At 41.1% G+C, this 22,548-nt stretch overlaps 1 protein-coding gene across 1 annotated transcript in view; it reads right to left on the bottom strand.

Moving 5' to 3' along the window:
- TMEM74 (transmembrane protein 74) overlaps positions 1-22,057 on the bottom strand; it is a 217,623-nt gene extending 195,566 nt beyond the window's left edge. The window contains exon 1 of the mRNA XM_069621507.1: positions 21,908-22,057. The gene's annotated coding sequence lies outside the window, so the exon portion shown is untranslated. The remainder of the gene's footprint in view (positions 1-21,907) is intronic.
- Between the last annotated feature and the right edge of the window lie 491 nt (positions 22,058-22,548).

A 22,548-nucleotide genomic window follows, 5' to 3' on the forward strand; every position in this document is an offset into this window, starting at 1 on the left:
CCACCTCCAGACGTCCTATACACAGGAGTCTATAGATTTCGAGCCACTGCATGGCTCCTTTTGTGCATGCTGAGAAACAAACAGGATACACTCTTGGCATCATAGGAGCCTAAGTGCTATGTAGGAGACGGATCCTGGACACCAAGGTAGGTTACACAATGCTTTATTGTCCTGGTTCTGTACTCCTTCAAGATATACGAGGGATGGTAGGGGACACGGATGAAAAGACATAAGAAGGGAAACACCGGGCTTGCCCCCACACCCATACACCGCCACTCTCTCTCACTCCAAGCCCAACGGTCAACTATAGAACCAGTCCAACCATCACATTTCACCAACGCATGAACTTACAACACTCCACACTCCACGCTACATTACAACATGCTACCATGTGCCCGCAGGGACAGGGGCCCTGTAAGCACCCATATGGGTCAGTACCCTGTAGCCTTTGGCCTACAGTGGGTACCTGCCCATGCAAGCAGGTGGCATGTGTTAAACAGTGTTCCCCAGTAAGGTCTACTCGCAGGTGCACAGTCTGCATGAAAAAGAGACGAGCGTATGCATAATGAAGAGACAGGTGCCGGCTGGAACTGCAAAGCGCTTTTCAAAGCCTTTGCAGCAGGAAGGCTTTGAAGAAAGAGATCAGAGTTTGTGCCACTCGCGAATGGGTTGTTATGACCGGCAAGCTGTCTCTCCGTTTGAGAAAACACTTTGGATGAATAACAGAGGGCACATCTTATCGAAGACACTCTGAAGCATTGCAGGGCCTGGTCTATGCAATTTAAAGTATCAAGGAGTCAAGTCTGTTCACCGTTTCTATTGTTGGAGGTGTTGCCAGAGGACAGTATAACTACTACTCCTGGCCGTGGAGTGTGGAAGCAGAGTGTGGAGTCTGCTGGAGTCCGCGGGATTAGCGAATTTGAGGAAGCAACCCACCCAGGTAGGAACCTCCCTCTGCGCACGACATACTTGAACACAGTTATAACAAAAAAGAAACTTTATTTAAAACCAGCTGTAGTTGGAGCCCTCCCAAGTACCACATACCAAGGACCATTAACTACTCACAGTCGATATTAAACAGACGTTAATCTGAAACATTTCGACAGCTAAGACTCGGAAAGTCATAGAGAGCGAACAGCGTGGGGGGACTGCGAGAACACGTCTTTGACCCCCCTCACGGCTAAACTGAGAAGCCTCTAATAAAGTACATTTGAAGATACAGATACAGATACAGAAGATACAGAACGGTATAGATTTAGATTTACCATACATCATCTAAAGTTACCTGTCCAACATTACAACATTCAAAGATTCTGCTAATCAAAAGTGGGCGCTGTTGTACTTAGCATCAAAGACAATGCGTGGTTCACTTTAATCAGAGGAGAACTGTGTGGGGGGACTGCGGGACAAGGTCCTTTGACCCTCACACACATCCAGGAAACCTCAACAAACCGCCCTGCCATTACCTAGTGCTGAGGCGGTTCGCAGAGTGGACTTACTCACGCGGGCCGGTGGGGAGAGCGGGCACCCGTGCTGGAGAGGAGGCGTGGGACGAGAGCAGTGCCTGCGGCACGCTGACGATGGTTAGTTTGCACCAAAAACACTGTGTAGATTACTTCAACAGAGGACTGTGGGACAAAGTCCTTTGACCCTCACACACACCCAGGAAACCACAACAAACCCCCCCGCCATTACCTGGTGCTGAGGCTGTTCGCAGAGTAGGCTTACTCACGCGGACCGACATGGAGAGTGGGCGCCCGTGCTGGAGAGGAGGCGTGGGAAGAGAGCGTGGGAATAGAGCAGTGCCTGCGGCGTGCTGATGGCGGGCAGTGGATCGCGGGACCATCGGCTGACGGAAGGAGAGCGGGGAGAGAAAGAGCGGAGAGGAACGGACCAAGTAAGAACTCCTCCCAGCAAAGTCAAAACAACAAACAACAATGAACTCAGCAGAAGACACCAAATTAATACCAACTAAACAAATGTCAAGGAGAAATACTAGGCTAAAAACAAAAATCATGTTGGGAAACCAGATGAAACAAGACGATAGTAGCATTAGAGTAACGGAGGAGGGGCACAGTCCATGTCATTTAGAAGCCCCAGAATGCCCACCATTTAAAGAGATAGGAACCGATAAGGAAGGAAATAACAACAAGACAGGAAAAAAAATATGACGCTGTGCTGCCCATAAAAGATAAACCACGCTCAACACAGAAATGCGAAGATACTCAAAAAAAGTTAGACCAGCATTGCAATAAAGGGCCCAACCTTAAAGCAACAAATATTGGAGAAGAGAACAACCTGCAGTTGCAAAGGGGAAAAGATCAAGAAACAAAGTCTGAACATATGCAAATTAGAGAACCTGAAACATCTAATGAGCACAATGATATTCCAAAAGCAAAAACACAAGGAAACGATATTAGTAAATGTGACACCATTTCACTATCGCCGAAAGAAAAAGCTATCAAGGCAAAAGAACAATCGAAATTATACTATCAAAGAGCGACTAAATCAGAGCGATTTGTAAAAGAGATTGTACCAATCAGCCAAAGTAGAATGGAACGCCTATCGCTAGATTTAACGGAAATTGAAGCACTCCTGGAATTACAACAAATAAATAGGAAAAATAAACAACAAGCTAATTTATCAGGAAGAATGATGGAAACAAGTAACAAAATCAATAACCTGTCATGCTATTCTGACTTAAGTAACACAACAGTAAATAAGATACAAATACCAAACATTGAAACAAATGATAAGAAAACAGCCTATAAGATGGAAGAATCAGTTGGCTATTGTGCACCAAAGCCAGCAAACCAACAGGAGTCAGTTGCTACATCAATGCTGGATTTACAGAATATGCTGATTGCCGTTACAACCCAAACAATGATACCTTACATAAAACTACAAGAAGCAAGCAATGAAACAACTAAAGAGCACACCTCGATACTTAGCTCTATATTTACCAAACAAAAGAGTTTAGAACAACTCATACACAAAATACAAGAACGTCTTAGCATAGAAGCAGAAAAAAGTTATATATGGCAACAACGTCTTGCAGAGATAGCGAGACAAGACAGAATGGACAAAGCATCACTAATGGAAGCCCTAATCTCGTTTACAAAGACATTGCTAACGAGGAATAACACCAAAGAAAAAAATCAAAAGGAGAATGGTCATATAAATGGAGTACCAAAGGCCCACCTTACTAAGACAAGAGTAGGTAATGCACAGACCATACCTGAGAAGCAGTACATAGATGGCGCGAAAAGAGATGACGATATTCTCTTGATCAATCTGACACCTGAAGAGCTACGGAATAAAATAAGTGAAAAGCTACAAATCGGACTCTGGAACTAACTTCACATAAAACAGAACATCACATTATGACAGCACAAGGGAATCAGAACTATAGCATATTTGAACAACAATCCCAGAATAATACAAAGCGAAAATGACAGTGGCAAAAAAACTGACCAAAAAACAACAAAGAGGCTCTAGAGCAATCCTCAGGAATCTAGCCCAGACCGCTAAAGAAACCGCCAAAAAAACACAACCCCAAAAGTATAAAGAAATGAGTACAGCTGACCCAGCAATAAAAGAAAGAGACACTGGAACTGGAGGAATAGAAAAGTCCACCCAAACCCAAGAAACAATAAGAGTGGGCTTGAACACTCAGTCCATAAGTTACACAACGATAGAAGAAGGAAACATTGAATCCCTGATGAACCTGTCAACATATTCAACACATGAATCAGAGAGCGCTCAAAATGAAGAAATTGGAATTGAACAACAAGAAGCACAGACAAATACGTCCTAAATGATTGTAATTTGTTATTATGAGGAAACCATCACAGGATCATATATATCGATTGAATTATCCTGTGAAGAAATTTCAGATGAAGATTTTTATTCTGGAAATAGTACCCTGAGTTCGACAATGCTAGAGAGATCAGAACAGGACCAACAGTCTGAAGAAACAAGTAAATCCAGTCATAAACACTCTGACCAGAACAGGAAACAAAATATCAATGAGGAAAGCCTACATCCAGAGCAACCACAATTTGTAGACCCTTACTACAAAGAAAAAGTAATCAGATTGAAGTTGGAAGGAACATCAGAAAAAGAGGCCAACATCGTGATGAATAGAACAAATTTATTACGCCTTTTTAAGGCAATCCCAAAATTGAAAATGTTAAAGTCAAAAGATCTGAACTTAATTGAGTTTATAGATGAACAAAGATTGGATAAAATCTGGATATTCTGTTGTTCATGGGAACTGCAGAGCTTAATATCATCATGTGCCAAAGAACTGGAAGCCCGTGGATTTAGAGTGTCAAATGAAGACAGACTGGGTAATGAGACTGAAGAAATCTCCAATATGACTCAGCAAGAGAATAGCAGAACATACTCTGACATCAGTAGTGCTACAAGCATTGAGTACAATGATAATGAAGGAATGAAAGGAAAAGAGGAGGAAAGATGGCACAAGGATGATCAAAAAATAATGAACCCCCGACAACATACAGATAAAATATCAAATCGATGGAATTATGAAAAATCTCCTTTTTGGCGAGAAATCAGTATTGAAACGAACAGGCAAGAGAAGACAGAAAAACTGAGGCGATAACAACGAAAGGAAAACATTGATCAAACAGTAATACTTTGCTCATGGAATACAAGGGGACATTCGCATCTTTTTCAAATGGAACGACCAGAGCTGAATTCGGCAAAGGTGAAATGTCTACAGGAGACATGGTTAATAGACCCCCCAGTATGCAAAGGATTCCTTATATACACAAATCCTGCTATCAACTCCAAAGCAGGAAGACCATCAGCAGGACTCATTACCTTAATTAGACAAGATCTGGCAATAGAAATTATCGAATATCAGAATACAGGCAATTGGGCACAAAATACCTTAGTTAAGATGCAAGTGATGACACAATCACGGAGCAACAACACGACAGCAAAGGTCAAATATCTAAACATCACCAATGTCTATTGGAACCCAAGAAAAGTGCAGGAAGAAATTGTAATAGATTCGATATTTACTAAGATCGATAATATATCACAGAAACATCAAGATGTTGAATTTATTATATGTGGCGATTTAAACCTACACCTATTTGGCGACAAGGGTGAAATAATAGGTGATCAGTTGCTCGAACCCAGAGCACGAAGATGGATAACAGAGACACGCAATATAAACTTCGAAAGATGGGATGCACTTAATGTATCAACAAATACACCTGCACCGACATGGTCAAGAGGAGAAATAAAGTCAATCATCGACTACATCTACACGAGTAAAGGAATTACTCAAACTAAAATTGAAGCCAAGAACCTGTTTAGTGAGCAGAGCGACCATTACATACTAAAGCGCTCGTGGGAAATGACTACAGGCAAACGCTGCAAAATAAATATACGCAGTCTAACTCTAACAAATAGAATGAATCGATTGAGGATCCCGCAAAACAGACTAAGTGAAATCGCAGAAACACTAAAGAATTCAAAGAAAGAAGATTTCAGTAAAATTAATTATGGATGGTTAACTAACCAATTCCAACTGAAGCAGAGACAGAAGAACCATTTTAAACCAGAACGAAAGTATATATATAACAAAGCTATTGCTGAAAAGAAACATGAAAAAAATATACTATGAAAGGAGTTCAAAAGGAATCTCCTCAGACCAAAAAAAGGATAATTGGCCAAGCAAAACAAAAATTCAAAAATTGGCTTAAAATCGCAAAAATGATCCAAGATCAAGAAAATGCCGAAACTATGATGAATGCCTTAAAGAACTGTAATACCAGACGATTATGGGAATTATTGAAACCAAATAAAAACTCAGAGGGTGCAATGATAGTGGATGTACCAGAAGAAACGTGGGTAAAGTATTTTACAGAACTTTATGAAGAAAGACCCAGAGCAGAGAACAAATCTCAACAACACACTGAAATGACATGGAATGTGAACTATGATATTACTGAAATTATCAACACAATAAAAAAACTAAATACATCAAGAGCACCCGGCCCTGACGGCATGTCAAATGCTACATTAAAGCAAAACGCTGAAGTTTTGGCCCAATTCTGTGGTAAAATCATAGACTTGATTAATCGTACTAAAAGTATCCCTGATTCCTGGAAGATAGCAACATTAATACCAATATACAAACAAGGATCATCCAAAGAGCCAAAGAATTATCGACCATTGGCACTACTTGACCCTTTTGGGAAAATCTTTGCCAACCTCCTATTGACAAGACTAAATATTTGGGCAAAACAAACAAACCATTTGGCTGTTCGCTAGACAGGATTTGTATGTGACGTTGGCACAAACGTAAGCCTGATAATCCTAAATTTGATGAAACACGAAGCTGAAAGAACAAAAACAGAAATAATAGTAGAGTATGTCGATCTGAGCCTTGCCTATGATAAAATCAACAGAGACTTGCTTTGGACCAAACTTGAACAATGGAGATGCCCCAGCAACATACTCGAACCAATAAAACTTTTGCATACCAATACAAAAATACAAGTGCGAATGACATCTGATGGCATAATAACAAATCAAATCAATACCTGGCATGGCCTAAATCAAGGGTGTCCTTTGGCGGCAGCACTGTTTAGCCTTTTCACGTCAGATTTTGAAGCGTCGATAAGTACACCGAGCATTAATCCGCCAAAATTAAACGCGACTGCTGTACCATGTCTGATTTATGCAGATGACATCATTTTATTGGCAAAAACACCGTGCAGATTACAAACAGCACTCGACAAAACACAAAAATACATGGTAAAAAACGAACTTACAATAAATATCAGGAAAACAAAAATCATGTATCTGACAAATAAGAAACCAAAAGGGAACAAAGCTTTTTCATATTACCTACAGGAAGAAAAATTGCACCAGGTTATAACATACAAATATCTAGGAAAATGGATCAATCAATCTATTAAAGAAGCGCCATGGGTAGGACAGTTAAAGTCTAAAACCCGGGCACTAGCACGACAGGGCCTGTCAATCCACAAGAAATTTGGGAAGTTTTCACTTAAACCAGCTGTAATATTTTACAAGCAAAAGGTGACAGCAATCCTTGCCTACTGTGCTGAAACTATGATCAATCTTGACTGATCCATATGGATAAAACTGGAGGCGATTTACTGGCGGAGAGTATTAAGCCTACCTCAAAACATGCCGATGGTCCGTATCCATTACGAGTTGGGCCTCCAATCGTTAGAATCCATAATAGAATGGAAAATATTACACCTTTTCAGAAAATTGAACAGCGAAGGAAAGATACCGGCTTTGGAAATATTAAGAAGCTCAAACTTACACGTTAATGATACAATATTAAACAAAGGAAAGAAGCGACAATGAGCATATGTAACAAAAAAGGAATTGACGAAGATGCCGCACATTGTAAAAAAGAAGTTGAGCCGAAACGATTGGATTGAGACACAAGACGAGAAAGACCAATATAAACTGATGCTAAAGTGCAATGGAGAGGCACGGACCCTTAAGCAACTACCACACTATCTAAATCTACATCCAGACCGAAGAATTAGAGATATGTTTTTAAGATTATGATTGAACCTACTTCCAACAAAAGAAGTCCAAGGGAAATGGAGCCAAAACAAAAATGAAAATAAAGATTGCAGATTCTGTCTAACAGTGGGAAAAACAGAAACCCTATACCATGTAATTATGGAATGTGAGGCACTCAATCAAAAAAGACTGCTTTTCAGCGAGAAATATCTAAGTGCCCCGGTAGAAATGGAAAAAGAAGAAAGATGGAGCCAAATCCTCACGGGAAATAACAGAAAGATGGTCGCTACATAATTCACTTCTGGGAAACCATTATGTTGGAAAGCAGTAGCTGCAAAGAAGAATAGTAAAGTCAAAGTATTTTTAAAAAAGCCAATATAAACTGATGTGAATCATAAATGTAAGGTTTAAGATGTAAACCAAACGCATTTTTAATAAAAAAAAAAAAAAAAAAAGAGAGACACTGTCCCAACCCCCGATATGATGGGGCCAGCACAGGCTCCCATGTGCATTACTGGACACCAAATCTTCAGTGAAGCACACAGTAAAGGCATTTGAAAGATGATTATTTCAGGCGAGTGTATTTTTTTAAGCATCAGAGAAACCAGATTTCCAATTGCATACGGTTTCCAAGGGAAACTGTTCTGAAGTCAAGCAAGAAAGGGTTGCTAACACTTTCAGACACAGACCTAAATGTGCCCTATTATAATACTGTAGGATTTGTGTTTCTTGAGAGCAAACTTAAAAATAATGCTTTTATCAAGAAGAACATGTATCACCATATATTATCATTACATTCATGAAAGAGTATAATAAACACTCCCTACATCAAATATTGGTTTAAGCTGAGCAGAATGTTGCAGGAACTTGATTACAAAAATGCACTCTCTTATTTAGAGAGGCTTAACTTATGCAAATTATATTTGTTACATTAAAAAGAGCATTAGGGTGGCTCTTGAATCACAATTTCCAACGTGCCGATGCCTTTAGACAAAACGTAGTTGGGCAAATCAATCATGTTTTATAACCAAAAAGTACTGGGGCACTATTTCCTGAAAATATAAACCCCTTTCCACACGAAGGGTCTACACCAGGGTAGTCCAACTCCAGGCCTCAAGAGCTGGAATCCGGGTGGATTTCAGGATATCCCTAATTAATATTCACAAGATTAAATGTGCATACATTTACAACCATTGTATGCAAATGTGTATCATGAATATAAGGGGTGTCAAAAAATCCAACAAATGTTCGGCCCTCGAGGCCTGGAAATGGACAACCCTGTTCTACACTTGAGCACTTGAGACAACCGTACTAGAGCATGTTCACATATTGGTAGTGTAGATATCAAAGGCATTGAAAAGAAGGAAACGCAGACAAGTAAAAATGGTTCTCCCCTCAGGAACTTAAAGTATAACAAAATTTCAAAATGCCCACAAAAAAAGTGGGTGATCATTTTACCAGTTAACGATAATGAAGGTCCCCAAACCATCTCAATCAACTATTTCACCTTCATCTAACAATACAATAAAATAAATGTGTATCATTATAGCAACACAGTGGAAATGCATTCATTTGGCAAACAGTTGGTAATATAGGTCAGTGGAGGCATCTGTTCACAAGATCTGTGTTTCAACTGAAAGTCACAGGTTCGAATCCCGGTGCTTGACTTCTGAGGTTTAAAAAATGTGTATAGTTGAGTTGGACAACCATGCACAGGTATGCCACAGGAGAGAAAGTATACGAACGCAACATTGTTTTGCTATGATTGCCCCTTGTAGTCACATTATTGTGCTCTGCTTATGCATCTGAACAAACGATTATCTTCTGTACAAAGCACTTAATGAGTTTCACTAACAATATCAAAAAAGTATTATCTAAGAATTCAAAGGTGTGAGGTGCACGTAGCCCTCTTCACACATGTCTTCAGAAGCTATCACTCCTACTATCCCATTTAACATGTGGTACTTTAGAAGAGCTATGCCAAGCAAAGAAATGAAGTACTCTACAGTGTGTGTCTTGCTTTAGCCGGTTCATGATGAAGTGCTTAATTTAAGACTAGTCACACTTTTTCAAAGGTACATGTAGGTTCCAACGAATCTCAGAAAGATAATTGGATAGGTTTGTGGTTCCCACTGAGTTTTCGTCCATCCTAAAGCTTCCCAAATCTCCTTTAAAAGACAAAAAACACCAGGGGGGTTGGTCAGATGATCAGTCAGGCTTGGGCTAATTCTAGGGGGAAAAACAGATCCAAATCAGTTTCTATGGTTGTAGGAAGGGAGAGCAAGGTTAGGGGGTGAGGCTGGATAGGATCATTGTTGAGATTTATACAATTACAATTCATATTACAATTCACTTTTCATAAAGCACACTCCTAACAGATGTGGAACTCTGAAAACCCTGTAGGTAGTCGTATGTTAGGTTTAGAAGACATTTCATCCTACTGAGTTTGTTTCCATGAGGTCACCTGAAAATTATTTTAGAATAGGGAGGGCTCATGGCTCATGGCTGCAGGTCAACAATCGTGGAAAGGCCAGTATGGAAAGGCCAGTATGCCTAGAGCAGAGTCAGTGGCATGTAAAGCTACATCGCCAAACTTGATGCCATTGGGGAACATTGCATAGCATATCTGTACAGTGAGGGGCTGAATGTCCAAACTGTGTTTGCTCAATTGCTCAGAAGCACTAGCACATCACATTACTTGCACCAAAAAAAGATTTGGCATATGCACGAAGGACACTTGATTGTGTCCGAGATAGAGGTGCACCTACAGATGCCTTTCTTCCTCCTTTGCATATTTGCGTGAACATTGGAGCATTTCTACACAGTTGAATGTGTATACCGATTTGAAAAATGCGGAGCAGATTAAAATACACACAAAAAAACATATTAATCTGCACCTGTTTGGAACAGGTGCTGGGGATGCACAATGCAAAGTGGGGTCATTTCTGACCGTCTCATGCATTTTAAGTCGAACAATAGTGGTGTGAACTGCTGCTATCCATCCCACTTGCATTATTTTTCAGTTATGAAGAATAGAAATGCTAGTTTCTTTCATAGAAACTGTCAGAACGGCAGGGTCTATAATGCGCCATCAATGAGAAATGCTGCACTGGCGCCGATTTGGATGCAAGGGGGCTGTCCACCAGATCATTTGTGCCAAAACACAATCCTGGTAAAATGGGCAGGTCACCTTTGTGAATAAGGTGACATGCGCATTTCTCAAAGTATCCTGAGTAAAAACAGCATCCTATGCATTTTTGTATTGTTTTGATCTTTTGTAATTTTAGTCCTGGCCGTTTTTTTAAAAATATGACTTTTTGTCAGTGTAAAACAAAGAGTTCATCTTTGATGAATTAACTAATTAATTAAAATAATGAATTAATCTTGGTTTTGGATTAAAGAAACAGCCATGTGCAAGCAATTACTCATTTAGACACCGTTTTCGTTGGATATCCATGGCTGGAAAGGTGCTGTTTTTTCCCATTAAGTGTATACATAGTTTGCTTTAAACATGTGCAGTGAGAAGAGGGCCTGACCTCTTCAAATGACTTTTTACAGCAATGTGTCATCAGTATGAAATTCTCCTGAGCTTAACCTGAATCTGTCACATCCATCTCCAACAAATGCAACCGTACTCTTAATCACCCGGCGACAGTGAACATGTAGGTGATTCAGGGGTTGGGAAAATGTACTGGCCAAGGCTTAGCATGAATGTATTCATGTCTATGAGCATAGACCTTGTGCAGGTGAAAGCATCTTGAATCCAGCATTTGGTTAACATGCTTCCATTGACCCACTTACATTGGCCACTATAAAGGCAAATCGAATACAGCAGATTTCGTCACACTCACTCGATGCAGGTAAAAAACATACTAAAAGTTGGGATTGCAACTTGTTTTGTGCTCGGTTTCCTAAATGGGTTCATATAATGTAAGTTGATATTTGTGGCTAGTACTCATTACTATTTTTTATTCATGAACATGGTTGCTGACTAATACATGTATGTTCTTTCTTTGTATCTATTTCCCTTTTGGATGTATATATTACTGAGGTTTGACATCGTGCTGTAGAACCTGTTTATAGAGTACATGTTTGAGAAATTCAAATTGCCTTGAAGAACCTCACTGGGTGCCGCACAACTACGATGTGGACCACAGAGAAAAACACGTTTCACAGAAATTAGGTACTTGTAAGCTGACTTATTTGTTTGGCAGAAATGTATGTAGCAGTCAGCTCACAGAGATTCATTTATTTTGTGTCAAAATAAAATGTGAAAATCTGATTGTAGTTGTGTAAGAAATAAAATATATAGATTCCCTGGGAGATGTGCACAATTTGGAAGGACACAAAGTGAATGTGGTTCATGTGTCAAATGATTGATCTACATGAAAAATAAATGAGAGAGACGTCATTTTGGTTTTCAATAGCATTGTTTGAGTGCATTCTGGGAGTTGTTTGAATTTGTTTAATGGAGCAGATTTACCTTAGACAGAAAAAAAAGCTTTCTGCATGCAACTTCACAATCATCTAATGTAACTGTCTGTGTGACAAGCAATCAGCCCTTCATCCTAAATCGTGACTGAATGTGCACTATTGTGCATCAGCAAGGAGAATTTCTTGTAAATGAATAACATTAACACCACGCTTGTGATGCTACTAGATACAAGGAATAGTTGAATTAGGAGGAGGAAACCGTAGTGTAGAAAATTGTTGAATTGTCTTTCCATACAACGTAACGTGGTGATGTGATGCTATATAAGTGCACTCAGTCGGCCTTCAAATCATTACTAATAGTTTTGCAATGATCTCCGCACCCAACTCACCCCAAGTTTACATTAGGCTAACATCATCAACATTTACTGTTAGAAATCACTCAGGTTTTTTTATTTTTTATTATTCACACATATTTGTATGGTTTGGTAAGTTGTTTCAGAAGATTAAACAAATGAGCAATTACATAGATAACAACTGATGATATTATTATCTGAAGACATAAAAGGACATGCTGGTGGTGATAGGAAGTGCCTAGACATACAATTACACATTGTAACGAGGGAGGTACATTTTAACAGAAGTGCATCCTGGGAGAATGCAGGGCACCGATGGAAAGCACATGGAAAAGGGTGAGGGGGGTCCATAACACCTTTCTTTGAGAATTTGCTACAGCCTCCACTCATTCTCGACATGGGGGCATGCAGCTCGTTACGCATGTTGAGAATGACAAAATGGCCGCCAGTTACCACTAGTCTGGCAATCAGGAGAAGTCATTCACCATGTTTGAATGGCAATTGATCAGAATGGTTGTAGAGCCATTTTGAGAGGGACGACCAGGATGTAAGACGGTTGAGGATAGGCACAGAAAGAAGTATCAATCAATAAAGAGCATGCGTAGATGACGGTGGGGTGGGTTTTAAAGCGAGTATAGCACTGTCTTTGCCCTTGTATATTCAGAGTATGGTGTCTTGCCTATAGAATGCAGATTATTTGTGGAAGAAGAAGAGAAAGTCGAATAGTGTTATGTATAGCATATCTAAAGCACAGTTCACATAATAGCGTTGGGTGTAGCTAATCGCCTTGCAGTTAACAAATTGAAGACACATTAATGAATGGCTAGTGAAGGCTATTACATAAGTGTACAACTCATCCCTATGCGCACAAGTTTCTATTTTCAATGGATGCCTCATTTAGAAGTAACATGTAGTTTGAAAGGTTCGGGCCTGCATATTTTATTCAGACTGCAGTTCTTTTTAACAAGATTAATCAGGTGACCAGTTTTTTGCTTTTTAATGGGGCATCAATTTAAAGGAGACACCTGCTACTAATTATTTTCCGAGCAACCAGCTATCACGAGCAAGTTGTGCTCTGGCCCCTGTAATTGGGCACTACCCATATGGATCTTGTACCATATGTCCATTGACCACACCAAGAAGATATTTGAGGTACAACGACACAATGTGGGCATTGCACAGTCATTCTGATTGCCACCAGGTGTTGTAGGCGAGCGGGATTATTTGCCCAGGTCCTTATGCGTGCAAATATGAGATCATGACATCAAGAACCATGGCTTTCGGTAACCATTGTATATTTGATCTGTTTTATCTTTTCTATTCCACGTAAAGAAATATCTTAATAATTGACATTCATTTTAAGGTTGGTATTTTTATAATTTTCTTGATGGATGGAATTGTTTTTATATGTGTATTGACTTAGCATTTGCATATTTGTTCAAATATCCGAAATAAAGCATATTTGTGTTTAGTTTAGTTTAGTTTGTTTATTTATACAGTGCGGCCAAACCCAAGGGTAACTGGGCGCATTGTCTTGAGATCAACAGAATTACATAGTGTTGCACATACAAAGTATAACATAGAATAGTACATCGTAAATAGGTGGCGGAAGGACCAGGTTACATATTGGTCTGTGGATGACTTTCGTTGCACTTACAAGGTATAGCATAAGATAGTACAGCATAATAGGGGGCAGAGAGGACAGGGTTACATAGAGGTCTGAGGAGAGAAGCATCTTAGAACATGCAGGATTTCTGTAAATAAGTGCAATGTGCAGGATTAGGCTAGGAGCGGTAAACTGACTATAGTTGAGTAGACAGTAGAATATTTACTTTTGCACGGAACAACCAGAATGCTATATCAGCTCTGATTGTCATAGGTAAAGCATTCCAGGATTTGGCTGGTAGCACAGGAAAGCTGGCTCCCCCGGCTGTTTGAAGGTTGAACCTTGGGACGTTGAGTTGGTCTAGGTATGGGGATCTTGTAGGTCTGGAGGAGTTCTGTCTTGTGAATTTGTCAGATAAGTATTGAGGGGCTGTCTGGTATAGGCATGTGTGCGTAATGACAAGTGCTTGTAGTTTAATCCTCTCGTGGATGGGGAGCCAGTGGACTTCCTTCCTGGCTGAGGAGATGTGGGCCTTACGAGGGAGATTGAGGGCGCATCTGAGTGCGTTATTTTGGAGTATCTGTAATCTGTTCAGGTTAAGGTTAGTGGAACCTAGAAAGAGTGTGGTGCATTAATCGAGTTTGGATAGAATGAGGGCTCTGGCCAGTGTGAGGCGGCTGTTGGTAGATATGAAGGGTTTGCATGCATTGATAAGTTTATTGATGTAGGCTGTGGAGGAGATGGTGGCGTTGATTTGTTTTTTGGAGGAAAGAGTTGAGTCAAGATACACACCTAATGTTTTGACTTCTTTGGAAAATGTTATGATGTTGCCATTGATGATGAAGGATTGGAATCTGGGATCAAGTTTGTTGAGATGGGCCTGTGAGCCAACTATCAGCAGTTCTGTCTTGTCATTGTTCAAGCAGAGGCTGTGGGTGGCCATCCATGCTTGGATTTCATGGCAGTTCTCATTAAGTTTAGCAACATCTTCTTCATAGTTCTCCGTGAGCACAATGAGGACCTGGGTGTCATCAGGATAGTTGGTATATGTGACTCCCAAGTCATCAAGGCGATCGAAGATTGTATTCATTCATTCGTTCATGAACCAGAAAATGTGACCAAAGGATGAGAATCCATAGAGCCTGTTTTCACTCATCGTTATTCAACACATTAATTGAGTGCTTTTAGATTGAGAAAATGTTTGAAAATGCACATGGCTGAAATCAAGAGGGAATGGTGCTGGAAAATGAACAGTGTTGTATGTATCACCTTGGTACGCGTTGGCATGGCATGATTGAACACATTGAATGGCACACACTGGTTCTATACACACATGTATTCTGGATCATTACATAGGTCTTCTGTTAAATGGGTTGGGGAGGCGTGAGTTGCACTGTGATAGTCTACTAGCCAGACGTGAATTCCCATACAATTGGTTAATTGAAAGGCCTTTTGCACCAAGATAGACTTTAACTGTTCATTCAGATAAACTACAATGAGCACCATTTAGACTCATTGCTCATAAATCACACCAGCAACCTTCCACACCACTGTATTTTAGCCCATCTGCGCCATTTCAAAATGGGTCTGTCCATATGCAAATCAGTCAGGTATTGCCACCAATGTGAGAGAGGGTATGCCCAGACATAGGTCCCTTGCTTGCTGCTCCATAGTGAACCAAACTGCACCTCACTGAATAGGTCCAGCAAGGCCAAAACATGTCTGTGGTTGCTTGTGTTTCTGTGCAGAGTGGACCTGGCCTAATAGTTCGGACAGGGCTGCTACCATTGGTGGCACTACCTGACTGATTTGCATAAGGCTGGACCCCTTTTGCAGTGGTGCAAACGGGCCAAAAAACAGTGGTGTGGAAGGTTTCCCAGAGCAATGCCAGTGGTTCAAATTAATTTGAAACCTTCCACCCATCACGTTTTTAGTTTTAGATTGTCTCCCTATGTGACAGAGGGTATGCCCAAACGTGGGTCCCTTGCTCACTGCGCCATAGGGAACCAAGCTGCACCTCACTGAGGAGGCCCAACAAGGCTGAAGCATGTCTGGGGTTGCTTGTGTTTCCATGCAGAGGGGACCTGGCCTAGCAGTTCGGGCAGGACTGCTCCAATTGGTGGCAGTACCAGACTTGTTTGCATATGGCTGGATACCTTTTGCAATGGAGCAGATGAGCTAAAAAACGGTGGTGTGGAAGGTTGCTCAGAGCAATGGCACTGGTTCAGATTAATTCAAAACCTCCCACCCATAATTTTTTGGTCTTAATATCAAAGGTCAGAGACAGGATAGCAATACCTTTAGATCAAACCAGCATAAACAAGTACTTCAAGTTATTGATGCATGTTGTTCCTCTTTTAACATCATCAGCTTTAAATTTTGAGTTCATCTCTCATAATAACAGTACTGCCATTCTGAATAATTCCCTTCCAAAATTGGGCCGCATTGTTTCAATTGCTGGAATAATTGTTGCTGAATTCCATGTTGACTTTCACAACAGGCAAAGCATGGTCCATGCACCACATCAGCTCTTCAGTCACAGTTGGAGAACTGCACACTGCTAGCTCTGAAAGTAGTGAATATAATAGTAAAATTGTGGCACCAAACTGTGAAAAGTAAAGATTTGTTAACACCCAGGGACAGGCACTGTGCATAGAAAAGGAAACAATTAGTTTGATCCCTCGAAGTGAGTATCTTTTGACTGCAACATGTTGGTTAACTTATATTCTATTTATCGGAGCCAATAAATACGTTCATTAGATCTGTCATCACATATGTAGCATAATAGTTTGTGTTACCATTATTAGGTAGCAACTTTGAACATCTAATTTCTGGATATTGATTCTCTAACAGAAAATTGAGTTTGAGTTGGAGTGGGTCTACACGCTACAGTGCCTGCTGCAAATGGGTTTGCACACTCGGCGAAAGCATTGCAGTGTGCATACGTAGGATCCCGCCATTTCCCTGTTCTCCCACTTTTTTCATTTAGGACAATGTGACACTGATTAAGATTGGCTCATTCAGCACACCCAGCTTTGCCACACAGGTTAAGAGTCGGCGTTTGGAACACGTTCAAGGGGAACATCTTTGAAACATTGCAGGACGCAAGCAATGTTTATGATAATAATAATAATAATAATAATAATAATAATAATAATGTCATGTCAGTAGAATAGACACTTAACTGCTTTCATGCTAAAGTGGCCTCTACCACCTGTATGAAACACCTGCAATTAGGTTCACATGTACAGTTTAATATAGCTGTATACTCCATGTTTTCCCTCTCTGTGTACAGGGGTGAACACGCAAGGACACACTCCCTAGAAGTGGAATGAGCTGCATAGAAGACAGCATGGCAATCATGCAGACCCAATGGGCTAAAACCAATCAACCAAAGTACGAAAAATATGTTTTCATTGTTCAGTGGACTTTTTGTGATTACACATCCAGACATGTATGTTTCAAATTCCAGCAATGTTTTAATGTTTTTTTTTTTTCAGGGTACTCCCTTTTATAGCAAGACTCCGACCAGGAACTTCTCATTGCTGTCTACTGCATCAGAAAGAAGTTCTGAGAATACCAATAAGGAGTGAAACATGTCAGGCAGGAATAGGACCTTGTATACTCCTCCCCGGAATTATAGAAGCTGTACATTAAGATTAATACAAAGCAGGGATTAGAAACACAAATAATTGTAGTGTATTCAGGTTAAAAGTACAGACTGAAGCTATAGGTTTGGCGCAGAGAGAATACAGTCAGACTAGAAGTTGTACACATGTGGTTTATGTCATGCTGTGACATTACAATTCTTCTTACTTGATTGAAATTTATACTATGGCTACACCCTCTAAATAAAATTGTTTTTTAACAGAATGCATTGAAGTTTATTGGGCGGAACATAAGTGTTAATTAGTGGGTGCGTACAACTAGGTGGCTAATTTTGTTGTAGGTATGTACATGGCCCGGCAAATTCCATAGGGTTTCCTCTGGTGTTCTGTCCTTAACGTCCCAAAGTCAACATCAATTGCAGCTATTCGACAAGAACTAGGTCTTCTCTCTTTATCAGTTATGATAGAACATAGCAGCATGCAACCTTTCAGAAACATCTTGATGCCAGATAGCCTACCAGTCTACCAAGTGATTGCTGAAGAGGCCTCCAAAGGTACCTGCGCATTGTTAAACGCTTGGCTGGAAAAGAAAAAAGCCCAGCTAAAGATCATAGCGTGCACGGAAGAAGATTTGATGAATAATCCTCAGAGAGTAAAAACGAAAATGGAGGACCAAGATTGGATCCGGACCTTGGACCAAGTATCCGGCAACAAACTTCTGAACCATCTACACCTAATATCTCGAAAAAGAAAAGAGACAATGACATACGTGGAGAAACTTCCGGACAAAAGTTTAAGAGGAACATTCTTGAGAGCAAGGGCTCAATCTCCTTCTGACTAGGGAAATTCTCGAAATCAGGTCACTGTCAATGGCAAAAGAATGCAGCCCATGCTCCGGAATCGATCAACCCGAAACTATAAGACACCCGTTGATGTCGTGGCCAGCCACGCGAGAGCTCAGCAAAGCATACCTCTCCCCTTTGTTTTCGGACTGTGATCTCTGTGAAGAAGAGCTCTGGTGGACGCGTCTCCTCTCTGGTGACAACAATAGATGGACCATCGCTGCGGCTAAAATCTTGAAATTGGCAATGGGAAAATTGCAAACTTCGAATTCAGACGGAGAATAAGTCCGAGAGACCAGTCCTGGTTTTCTTCAACAAACCAAACCGTCCTTGTAAAAGCCTAACTTGGCTACACATAAGTATAAATAAAAAAAATAAAAAATAGATGTCCTCTGTACTTTAGGGTAGGGGCTGGGCTTCCACCTTTTATAGTAGGAAGTATTCATGCAGCATCACCAACAGCATGCCTCCCTTTACTTAACCTTCTCAGGGGATATTTACATTTTATGTTACCACTGTAACCTTGTTTATGTATTTAATGTCACAAAACAAATCGATCAACTGCAAAGAAATATTAAAAAAAAGGTGATCTTAATCGTATAGTTGAAGGCCATTGACTCAATGCAGAGATAGGAGAATACCTGGAGTGGGAGAGAGCTCACAAAAAATATGAAATAAGTAAAATGTAAAAATGAGTTGCTATTCTTTTGAATGATTCCTCCCGCGCAGTATGGATGCAGACTTCACATGATACTGTAACTGACCTTGAGGCTTCGTAAGAAATATTGGTGTTGGTATTGATTTCTTTCATGAGTTCCCGGAGAGGTCACTCTGAAAAAAGGACTTGGGTATTGATTTTTACTGAGATCAGACCCTGCAACTTGAGATCACTTTGAGACCCTGCACGTGCACTGAGAACTTTCTCTTTTCTATGCCAAAGAAACCCTTTAAACACGGCTGAATGTTGAATTCTGGTTTCTTTGATGGAACAGCTGAAAATAGTACGAAAAGGTAGTACCAGGCCTGACGTTTCAAAGTCCCATAAACAACTTCATGGGAAGCAAGCCTGAGCATGAGGCTGCTACAATCCCCAGTTGTAAACTCGTGGACTCTACCACTTTGAAAGCTCGTGGACTCTACCACTTGCTCATACTCCTTCGAGCAGGCCAAGAGAAAGGAAGGTAACACAAGTTGGATTCATGTCACTTTCAAACTGAACTTACATGGCGTCAAACCATTCTGTACAACCACGCCAAAAACACCAACCCTGGTTTGACAACCGTTCAGGCATAAACACAGACTTGCCAACGTGGTCCATTAATGAAACCAGACCTTAATCGGCCATTGTTACCGCTGTGTTAAGCGAAGGGAGCATTGTTTGGAGGACGTGTGTTTCTGTTTTTCATTCAATATTTAGTGAAGAGGATCAAGGACAGATGTGCTCACTTTAGATGGACGTTACAGGAATGCATCTCTAAAAGTTCAGCTCTTTGTCTCTTAAGCAGTTTGAAGAAAATCCACACCGTACAACCTTTCAGGTAGTGTTTGCTGCAACTCTGACTCCGTTCTTCACATTTTGAGTCTGGATCGCCTTCCGGCCTCACTGCAAATGCAGCTAACCGCACACACGCGTGGTGTAGGGTGCAGCTCATTGGTATGTTGCAGCCAACATGCCTTGAGATGTATTAAGCCAACCAAAGCTGCTTTCGAGCATGCTTAAGTACATGGCAGAACATGCTCACTATGCGTGCACGGCAGGGAAACGCTGGCCGTGGTGTTATTGGACATAATGCACACCAGCTGCCCAACTTAGAAAACATGTGTTTGTGGTTGCTGTTGTTGGGTTTTGATGTGTATGAAGCGGTGCCTTGAACTCTGTCACTGATCGAGTGATTTACCCAATAATCCATCAAGAATGTTTAACCTGCCAGTCTCCACTGGGATTGTACCTATATTCCCAAACTGTGCACTGTTGTGTGATTTGCTGTAACGGAAATGGGGTCAAAAGAGGACGTGGTTTACAAATCCCAGCCATGGGGGAATCGATCAACATTTTTTATCATAACATCACAGTTAGATTTTTAAAAAACGCGCGTAGTGAGCAATCATACAACACTGCTGACATGAAGAGAGAAGGGGAACTTGACCTAGCAGTGTCTGTCTGTCTGTCCGTGTCTGTCTCTCTATACAGAGAGAGAGAGAGAGAGAGAGAGAGAGAGAGAGAGAGAGAGAGAGAGAGAGAGAGAGAGAGAGAGACATGTTTTTGCACACAGCTGTTATAGGAGCTATGCAGGAATTATGTATTCAACATCCAATCAGATATCATCAAACAAAGACATTCTGCAATCTTTCCTATTGGGGAGCGTTCCTGTCTAAGATTAATGGATGGGCAAATAAATTAACACGTGTGTTTCTTCACCTGACAGCCCCTTTCAGTCGAATGTTGACAGTGATGTGCTTCAGTGTACACTGGTGTTACAAACACACCCCTATGAACAAGATAGGCTGCCATTTGACACAATCGCAGATGACTACACTAGGTCAAAGGTCGGATGGAGTATTGGAATGAAACAACACACTGTACAGCTACTAAAATGAGTTCTCTGTGCTCTTATTGTACTCAATAAAGCGACTCTTTTAACACAAATGTCGATTTGCTGACACTGTGGAGATGCGCACGGCTGCTATCATTAAGACACGCTTATTGAAACCAGAGAACCTTTTACCAAAATATATATTAGCACAAGTGAACACAGATACAATTATGATCCTATTAAAACAGTTGCAGTTCATATAATCCGCTCAGGAAACATTAAAAGCGCCTAATGAGGCTTTTATCTCGATATCCAATTAGACAATGAATTCGTCTAAAATAAACACGAGAATTAAAGGCAGCGCATTTCTTAAGAGTGGTGGGCAGATGCATGGCTGAGAGGAGACCCCGGGCCTTTGGATTGGTGGCACCTCGCGGCATGCACAGCCCCCGTGCTATGTAGGGTAGCCCGGAGATGCGCTGGCGATATTTGATAATCCCTAGGGAGACGCAGCGCTTCACAGGAAGGTATCAGGGCTGAGGAAGTGCATTACTAATTAAATCGGGATACAGCGACCTCAGCTGCACGCTCGTCTCCACACAGTTATTTTTAACGGGAATTTAAAGCTGAAGGGACGTGTTATATGTTTGCCGAATGACAGCAGTAGTTTAGTTTTTTTTAACGCTTCTCCGACCCCGATACAAACACTCTCATTATCCCACAGTCTTCCGTTCTGAAGATGAAAGACTTTATTACAATTAGTGGGCAGGCAATGGGCATAATTATTACTTTTTACACAACCCATATAGACATGTATTCTATCCGCACATAATAACAGTTTATAGTAATGCTACCAATTAACGTGTATGGGGCGACTCATCAGCCATCTGCAGTCCTGTGCGCGAGCTGCCGGTGCCCGCTCGCGCACTGGTACCGTGCACATGTGCCGCACAATAGCTGCCAGCAAGTGCCGCCTTACCTCGGCTGTGGTCCTGCATGCAGTCAGCAGAGGGATGCCGGGCGCACGCGGCCGCGTGAAAGTCTGACAGAGGGAAGCACTTGTTGTAGCCACGGGCGAACCCCTCCGCTCTTCTCAGTGTCTGTCGCTTCTTCTCCCAGCTGGGCTGGGCTGGGCTGCGCTGGGAGGGGCAGGCAGCAGCCGCCAGGGCACACTGGGAGTCGTAGTCATTTATGATAGGCAGGGCATGCATGCCCTTCCTGCATTGCGGGGGGCGGGGGTGGCACGCTGCGGACAACAGAGGTTCAAACACTGTTCACTGAAGAGAAATGCAAGGGGTTATTGTGCGTTTTACGAAGTACGGGGAAGTTCAGAAAGGTACTGGGAGAGATCTGCTGCGTTATACCACAAGGCTCACATTCCTTCCATATAGACATATGAGGGCGTTCAGCGAGTTGACGCAAAATTCAGCTAATAAGGTAGATTTTATATCTGCAGAAGCAAAAGGCAAAATTAAAATAGCGGTTAATAGGAACATAGACAAAAGAAAGAAGGGTTCACTGTCCAATTACCAGATCACTTTCATTGGTCATTGTAACGAAATGACTACCAGCCTGCAGGAGTGCAAACCAAAAAGTGATTCTATTCAAAGTGAAACAGAC

This window comes from Ambystoma mexicanum, chromosome 5q (assembly GCF_040938575.1).
Source record: "Ambystoma mexicanum isolate Mex_15411 chromosome 5q, UKY_AmexF1_1, whole genome shotgun sequence".
Taxonomy (NCBI): domain Eukaryota; kingdom Metazoa; phylum Chordata; class Amphibia; order Caudata; family Ambystomatidae; genus Ambystoma; species Ambystoma mexicanum.